This window comes from Archocentrus centrarchus (assembly GCF_007364275.1).
Source record: "Archocentrus centrarchus isolate MPI-CPG fArcCen1 chromosome 18 unlocalized genomic scaffold, fArcCen1 scaffold_23_ctg1, whole genome shotgun sequence".
Lineage (NCBI taxonomy): Eukaryota > Metazoa > Chordata > Actinopteri > Cichliformes > Cichlidae > Archocentrus > Archocentrus centrarchus.
The window spans coordinates 4,353,258-4,361,820 of record NW_022060145.1 but is presented as its reverse complement, the minus strand read 5'-3'; the positions used below and the strand labels follow the sequence as shown (position 1 = coordinate 4,361,820).

At 43.2% G+C, this 8,563-nt stretch overlaps 1 long non-coding RNA gene across 1 annotated transcript; it reads right to left on the bottom strand.

The window, feature by feature from the left end:
• Window positions 1-104: 104 nt before the first annotated feature.
• Window positions 105-1,421, bottom strand: LOC115775237 (uncharacterized). The gene is made up of 3 exons (XR_004019273.1): window positions 1,366-1,421; window positions 1,155-1,244; window positions 105-543 (listed from the first exon to the last, which is right to left on the bottom strand). It is a non-coding gene; the product is annotated as an uncharacterized LOC115775237 (long non-coding RNA).
• Between the last annotated feature and the right edge of the window lie 7,142 nt (window positions 1,422-8,563).

The following is an 8,563-nucleotide window of genomic DNA, read 5'->3' as shown; positions in this document are numbered from 1 at the left end:
ACCCCTTACTGCACAATTTCTTACAAACGTTTTCAGTTGGTAAAATGTGAAAATTATATCGAGTGCAGCTAAACACATCTTAAACAATGAAAATCCTTCTTTCTACAGAACGCCTTTTTTTTTTAAGTAACTAAGCATATTTAAAAGTTTGTTTACAACAACATGAGAACAATGAAAAGCAACTTAAATGGACAAGTCCTCAAATAAGCTGGTCATGCTCACTGGCCAGCATTACTCATTGAGTCTATTCTTCAGGACCTGGACTTTCTTTGAAAGTGTGCCACCATCTAGCTCCATGATCAGTTTCTGGATCACTTCAAAGGTATACCTGAGTTAATGAGGATAATCCATATTTAGAGCATACAGGAGGCCAAACAGTAGTGCAACAGCCAGAGGAACATTGTCTAAATCCTGGATAACAATTTGGCCTTCCAGGATAATTCCTACATCGTCTGGAGTAGGCTGCGCCTCCTGTTGTTTCACCGTGAAGATCCCCACAGTAGTTTCCTCAACTGATTCTTCAAAGGCTGTATCACTTACTCCCTGACAAAAAAAAAAAAGATTTAAAGAAAATTTAAAGCTTCCAGACCATGAGCTAAATGCAAAATTCACTCATTCACATAAACATTACTAGCTTAAAAGGCAATATTTAACTTTTTCAGATTTAGTTGGCATTGATAAAAATTACTTTATCCAATAATTAGTCAAATTTTAAGAAAAGCTAAAAGTATGTAAACTACTTAAAATTGATCTAGATGATAAATCACAAAAACTTGTGCCAGAAGAAACTGAATTTGAATTGCTCAGATTAAATCTGCATGTGCATAATTTGAAATTGAATGCACTGGTTTGAAACTGAATTTAACGATTTAATAGACTACTTTCACTTTCAGTTCAATAATTCAACTTCAGTTACAAAATTCAGATTTTTGTGCCACACATCCGGGTTCTTGAGAAAGCCAGAGTTATCAAACACATATTGACAGATTTACGTTTTCACATTAGATAAACTTCCTTTCGGCAATATATGCAGTCTATAGGAAGCAGTAATCAGTGTTGCCAGATATGATAATTATCATATGTATAATAAATAATTAAAAATGTCATGCAACTATTAGAAATGTAAAAAATTCTAGCAGTTTCATAATACTCACTACATGCTGTCGTATCAGATGTTCGGGGTCTTCATTGAGGTACACACAAAGGCCCTTCAGAACACTTTCACGCCCATGGTCGACATCTTCCTAGAGGATGTGTGGACAGATTTGAAATTACTACATTTCCTAATCAAAAAATGAATGAATCTTTTTTTTTTTTCATCTTACAGCGGGATTTTCAATATCTTAATTATTATTAATTATTTACCCGATCTCCCGCCACCGCTGTGTGTACAATATCTAAACTCCGCGCGAGGTCTGGGATAAGATTAGGTGCGCGTGTTTTGTTGCACAGAGTATCGAGGACACGCTGTGGAATACACGGCAAACGAACTAAACGCCCGCACGGCACATGCTGACACGTATTTCAAGTACACTCGGGGCTGCACCTTTTGACGCTGCGAGCCAATCACAGGGCTGATTTCAGAGGCCCTGCGAGATGTAACAAAAGCTGCGTTCAATAACACTTTGAACATTTATTGTTTTTTTAAATTTTTGATTGAGGCGCAGTAATTTCACGAACACGAACAAATCATAACAGCAACATAGACTTTATCTGGGCTTGAGACCAGGACCTGAAGTACACTGGCTTGTATGTAATGATTCACACCACAAAGGCCAGCTATACTTCACGTACATACACTTGTGCATGTACATGTGTATAAACTATATAAATAGGTAAGGTTGCGCCCTTTCTTGTTTGCACGGGTGATGGACACGTTGACAGATGAGATCAGGCAGGAGTCCCCCCTGGACTGATCTTTGCAAATGACTTTGTGATCTGTAGTGAGAGTAGGGAGCAGGTGGAAGAGAGTCTGGAGAGGTGGAGGTACACTTTGAGGAGAAGAGGAATGAAAGTCAGTAGAAGCAAGACAGAATACATGTGTGTGAATAAGAGAGAGGCAGCTGTGACAGTGAAGCTGCAAGAAGCAGAGCCAGTGAAGATGAGTGAGTTTAAATACCTGGAGTCAACCATCCAAAGCAACAGTGAACAAGAGAAATGAAGAAAGTGCAGGCAGGGTGGAGACGAGTGTCAGAGGTGACAGAAGGATAAGCAGCAAGTGTGAAAAGGAAGGTTTATAAAATGCTAGAGACACCTGTTATGATGGATGATTTGGAGATAGTGCCAAGAAGGCAGGAGGCTGAGCTGAAGATGTTAAGATCTTCATTGGGAGTGAGAAACAAGGGTGCAGCTGTGTCCTTGCTGAGGTGTATGCGGACACATTTTTAATGTGTCTAATAAAGCTGTTTTATGTGCACTTCATTTTGAAACAGCTGCAGGTCCTTCATCAACCACCTGATCAGTAAGTGCCAAAGTGACGGAAAGAGAACTTTGTAGCTGCTCCATCCACCGCTGTTTGTTTCACACAGCAAAAAACTGCAGTATGGAAGTCAAAAATACAGATGAATTGTTAATACAAAAAAAGTACTTCTAATATGATCACTCAATCAATAGAATAATCAATAGTTACAACCCTATTTGGCTGTACTGCTTTGACTGTACTGTATGAGTATGAATATGCTTCATCTCCTGTTGTCCTGTAGTTGGTGAGGACTGCCAGAGTCTGGCTGGCTCAGAGGCTGCTTCAACACCTTGACACTAGTATTTTATGTTAAAATATTACTAGTATTAATTTTGAAAGAGGAATTCTTGTTTTGTTTTTTTTATACCAGTTTTAATTTTGTTCTGCTTTACACTAAAAAGAGTTAATGCAAACCAACCCATTTGTGGTATATTTTATTCACTAACCCAATGAGAATCGATAAGGAATCTAATTGATAAGTGACATCGATAATGGAATGGGAATGGCTAAATTATTATCAATTCCCATCCTTATTTATAATACTGTAAAAATGGTCATTAATTCACAGTATTTGTGTGAACCTGAATCCTGATGGGTTGCTCGCCCAGGGCGCCAAACAGGCTAGGACCGCCACTGTTAGGCCCCAAGCAGAACATGATTTGGAGCCCCCACCTCCAGCTGACCCCATCGCCAGCCACCCGTCTGAGCACCGCCAATATTAAGTTTATGTTGTCCATGCTTGACTGAAACACCCATTACTATTTATGCTGGCAGCTGGTGCATTTACAAATAATGTGCTCAAGGGGAGAACAGTCAAAATTTCACACAACAAATTTGGTCTTGTTTATTTAAATATTTATTTCTGAATGACTTGAAAATGAAACCTAGCACTACGCCAGCTTCCAGCTTTGTTGGACAGTGTGCAGACCAAAGCAGATGGCACTAACACCCAGAAAGCTTAAAAGTCAAAGAAACATCCAAACTTTGAGGGATTTTCACAGGTCTATGCGGTAACATACAGTCAGTGGATTTTAAACCCACAGTTTGTTTTCCAATGAAGCAGCTGTTATTTAAAAGAAAAACATTGTCATGGTAACAGCAATGTTTAGGTTTATGTAAAAGAATACCTGGTGATGTCACAATTGTCTGGAATGTCACTTCAAAGGATATAATGTTGGGATTCCTTGAGCTTAAATCATTTATTAAGTAGGTCAGAACCTTGAAAGTACATCCACAGAATCTCTCCTGTTTTACACAGCGCACTCTTGTAAAGCGTAACCACAGAATTCAGTTGCAGATTTAGAGGAATATCATCTGTACTTGCTCGGTACACAAAGATGCCGCTCTTACTTTTGACACATCACGTACTTCCCTGGGTTTTTAAAAAAACCACAGAATTAATCAGATCACAGCTGGGACAATCTCAGTCACCAGATCCTACGGAAGGTTTGGAGTCCCAGACTGAAGTTCAGCAGAATGCAGCTGAACAACCCACCTCTGCAACTGAAAGAACTGCCTCTGAGTTATGGGTGCAAGAATCTGATCCAACTCTAGCCAAGTTAGAAGATCTTCCTGAGCCCAGAGGCTTGGTACAACTGGAAGAAACTCAGAGCATGGCAGAACAACCCACCTCTGCGACTGAGGGAAATGCTTCTGAGTTATCAGAGCTAGAATCTGATCCAACTCTAGCCAAGTTAGATGATCTTCCTGAGCCCAGAGGCTTGGAACAACTGGAAGAAACTCAGAGCATGGCAGACCAACCCACCTCTGCAACTGAGGGAAATGCTTCTGAGCTATGGGTGCAAGAATCTGATCCAACTCTAGCGGAGTTAGATGATCTTAATGAGCCCAGAGGCTTGGAACAGCTGGAAGAAACTCAGAGCATGGCAGACCAACCCACCTCTGCGACTGAGGGAAATGCTTTTGAGCTATCAGTGCTAGAATCTGATCCAACTCTAGCCGAGTTAGATGATCTTTTTGAGCCCAGAGACTTGGAACAACTGGAAGAAACTCAGAGCATGGCAGACCAACCCACCTCTGCGACTGAGGGAAATGCTTCTGAGCTATCAGTGCTAGAATCTGATCCAACTCTAGCCAAGTTAGATGATCTTCCTGAGCCCAGAGGCTTGGAACAGCTGGGAGAAACTCAGAGCATGGCAGACCAACCCACCTCTGCCACTGAGGGAAATGCTTCTGAGTTATCAGTGCTAGAATCTGATCCAACTCTAGCCGAGTTAGATGATCTTCCTGAGCCCAGAGACTTGGAAAAACTGGAAGAAAACTCATAGCATGGCAGACCAACCCACCTCTGCGACTGAGGGAAATGCTTCTGAGTTATCAGAGCTAGAATCTGATCCAACTTTAGCCAAGTTAGATGATCTTCCTGAGCCCAGAGGCTTGGAACAACTGGAAGAAACTCAGAGCATGGCAGACCAACCCACCTCTGCGACTGAGGGAAATGCTTCTGAGCTATCAGTGCAAGAATCTGATCCAACTCTAGCCGAGTTAGATGATCTTTTTGAGCCCAGAGACTTGGAACAACTGGAAGAAACTCAGAGCATGGCAGACCAACCCACCTCTGCAACTGAGGGAAATGCTTCTGAGCTATGAGTGCTAGAATCTGATCCAACTCTAGCGGAGGTAGATGATCTCCTTGAGCCCAGAGACTTGGAACAACTGGAAGAAACTCAGAGCATGGCAGACCAACCCACCTCTGTGACTGAGGGAAATGCTTTTGAGTTATGGGTGCAAGAATCTGATCCAACTCTAGCTGAGTTAGATGATCTTCCTGAGCCCAGAGGCTTGGTACAACTGGAAGAAACTCAGAGCATGGCAGACCAACCCACCTCTGCGACTGAGGGAAATGCTTCTGAGTTATCAGAGCTAGAATCTGATCCAACTCTAGCCAAGTTAGATGATCTTCCTGAGCCCAGAGGCTTGGAACAACTGGAAGAAACTCAGAGCATGGCAGACCAACCCACCTCTGCAACTGAGGGAAATGCTTCTGAGCTATCAGTGCTAGAATCTGATCCAACTCTAGCTGAGTTAGATGATCTTCCTGAGCCCAGAGGCTTGGAACAGCTGGAAGAAACTCAGAGCATGGCAGACCAACCCACCTCTGCGACTGAGGGAAATGCTTTTGAGCTATCAGTGCTAGAATCTGATCCAACTCTAGCCGAGTTAGATGATCTTTTTGAGCCCAGAGACTTGGAACAACTGGAAGAAACTCAGAGCATGGCAGACCAACCCACCTCTGCGACTGAGGGAAATGCTTCTGAGCTATCAGTGCTAGAATCTGATCCAACTCTAGCCAAGTTAGATGATCTTCCTGAGCCCAGAGGCTTGGAACAGCTGGTAGAAACTCAGAGCATGGCAGACCAACCCACCTCTGCCACTGAGGGAAATGCTTCTGAGTTATCAGTGCTAGAATCTGATCCAACTCTAGCCGAGTTAGATGATCTTCCTGAGCCCAGAGACTTGGAAAAACTGGAAGAAACTCATAGCATGGCAGACCAACCCACCTCTGCGACTGAGGGAAATGCTTCTGAGTTATCAGAGCTAGAATCTGATCCAACTTTAGCCAAGTTAGATGATCTTCCTGAGCCCAGAGGCTTGGAACAACTGGAAGAAACTCAGAGCATGGCAGACCAACCCACCTCTGCGACTGAGGGAAATGCTTCTGAGCTATCAGTGCTAGAATCTGATCCAACTCTAGCCGAGTTAGATGATCTTTTTGAGCCCAGAGACTTGGAACAACTGGAAGAAACTCAGAGCATGGCAGACCAACCCACCTCTGCAACTGAGGGAAATGCTTCTGAGCTATCAGTGCTAGAATCTGATCCAACTCTAGCCGAGTTAGATGATCTTCTTGAGCCCAGAGACTTGGAACAACTGGAAGAAACTCAGAGCATGGCAGACCAACCCACCTCTGTGACTGAGGGAAATGCTTTTGAGTTATGGGTGCAAGAATCTGATCCAACTCTAGCTGAGTTAGATGATCTTCCTGAGCCCAGAGGCTTGGAACAGCTGGAAGAAACTCAGAGCATGGCAGACCAACCCACCTCTGCGACTGAGGGAAATGTCTCTGAGTGTGAAATGAATTCTTTCACCTTTTCATTGTCAGACTTCCCTCCGCTGCAGCGAGAGAAGAGCATGGCAGACCAACCCACCTCTGAGACTGAGGGACATGCCTGTGAGTGTGAAATGAATTCTTTCATCTTTTCATTGTCAGACTTCCCTCCGCTGCAGCGTGAGAAGTTGGAAAACAAGAGCGAGAAGACAGACATGTCCCCTGGACCAAAGATGGCCAGAAAATCAAAAAATAAGTCAGTCAGACGGAACGCATTTGGGTTACACTCTATGATCTCTGATAACCTGAAAATGCCTGTCGAAGCGACGAAATACCAGCCTGACCCAGTTCCTAGACCCTGGGCTCCTGCGGGCCCCAGTCCCTGGGCTGCTGCAGGTCCTAGACCCTGGGCTCCCGGAGGTCCCAGACCCTGGGCTGCCACAGGTCCCAGACCCCAGGATGCAGCAGGTCCTAGACCCTGGGCTGCCACAGGTCCCAGACCCCAGGATGCAGCAGGTCCTAGACCCTGGGCTCCCGGAGGTCCCAGACCCTGGGCTGCAGCAGGTCCCAGACCCCAGCCTGCCACAGGTCCTAGACCCCAGGATGCAGCAGGTCCCAGACCCCAGGCTGCCGCAGGTCCCATACCCTGGGCTACCGCAGGTCCCAGACCCCAGGCTGCCGCAGGTCCCAGACCCCAGGATGCAGCAGGTCCCAGACCCCAGCCTGTCTTGGCTGCAGAAGTCAGTAACAGAGAAAACAGACCTGTTACCCTGGAAAATAATCATTCAGTGAAGAAAGACCTGATAATGACGGAAGGCCGAAAGGAGGTCCAGAACCCATCTGAGTCCAGCAAAGTGACAAAGGAGGCAGTCACACCGGAATTGGGTGAAATGAGTTCTTCCATCTTTCTACGGTCAGGCTTCCCTTCGCTGCAGCCAGAGAAGTTTGCAAACAAGAGCCAGAAGACAGACATGACTCGTGATCCAACGATGATCAGAATATCAAACAAAAAAGCCAGACGGTCGCGTCGTAATTGGGTCATACTTGATGATGAACTCTGATAACCTGAAAATGCCTCTTGAAGTGAGGAAATATCGGCCTGACCCAGTTCCCAGACCCCGGGCTGGGAAATAAACAGTGAGCTACCAACTAGCCCCAACTGGTCGCGGCAGATGACCACACTGAAAAAAAAAGTCTGTTGGATTTATATAATTGAAACATGTACATCGGTTGCACGCAATTAGATTGTTTTCATTTTATAACTTCATTATATAATCCCAGCATAATATATACATGTTAAATGACTGTGAATATTTCATGTTGTAAACTTTTAATCATTTCATGTTGAAATATCCTAATCCAAGTGTGTTTATATCATGCATTTCTGTCACATTTTATGTATATGAATCTTTTATACTTGTAACATAAATTTACTTCATGTTGAATATATTATGTAGTTTTTTATCTAGACATTACAATTAATTTAAATGTTTCACTTACAATGTAGTTATGTGGTAACAACCTAAAATGTATCACAATATAGATTTGGTGTTAATCTATCAAATCCATCTTACATAGCCTAAACCTTTTGAAAGTAGTACACTGTAGCAAGAATAAAACAAATACAGCTGATAACATTTTCCAATAAGCCAAACATTTTAATACAAAATAGTCAACATTCAGATGAGTCTACATCCTAACAGTTTACAGCAGGGTTTTCAGACAAACCAAGGATCACTGACATAAAGTAGAAAAACAAAGTGCATGCCACATAACCTCTCTGTTCAGATACCGATACAAAAGTGAGGCTGACAAAAATAAATAAATAAAAATTTCAAATGGACTTCCACAAACGATTGACCCGCAAATCAAAGTTATGTATATCTTTTATAAAGGGCCAACTTTCTGGGGTGTTATATGGAACACCATACCCCTTACTGCACAATTTCTTACAAACGTTTTCAGTTGGTAAAATGTGAAAATTATATCGAGTGCAGCTAAACACATCTTAAACAATGAAAATCCTTCTTTCT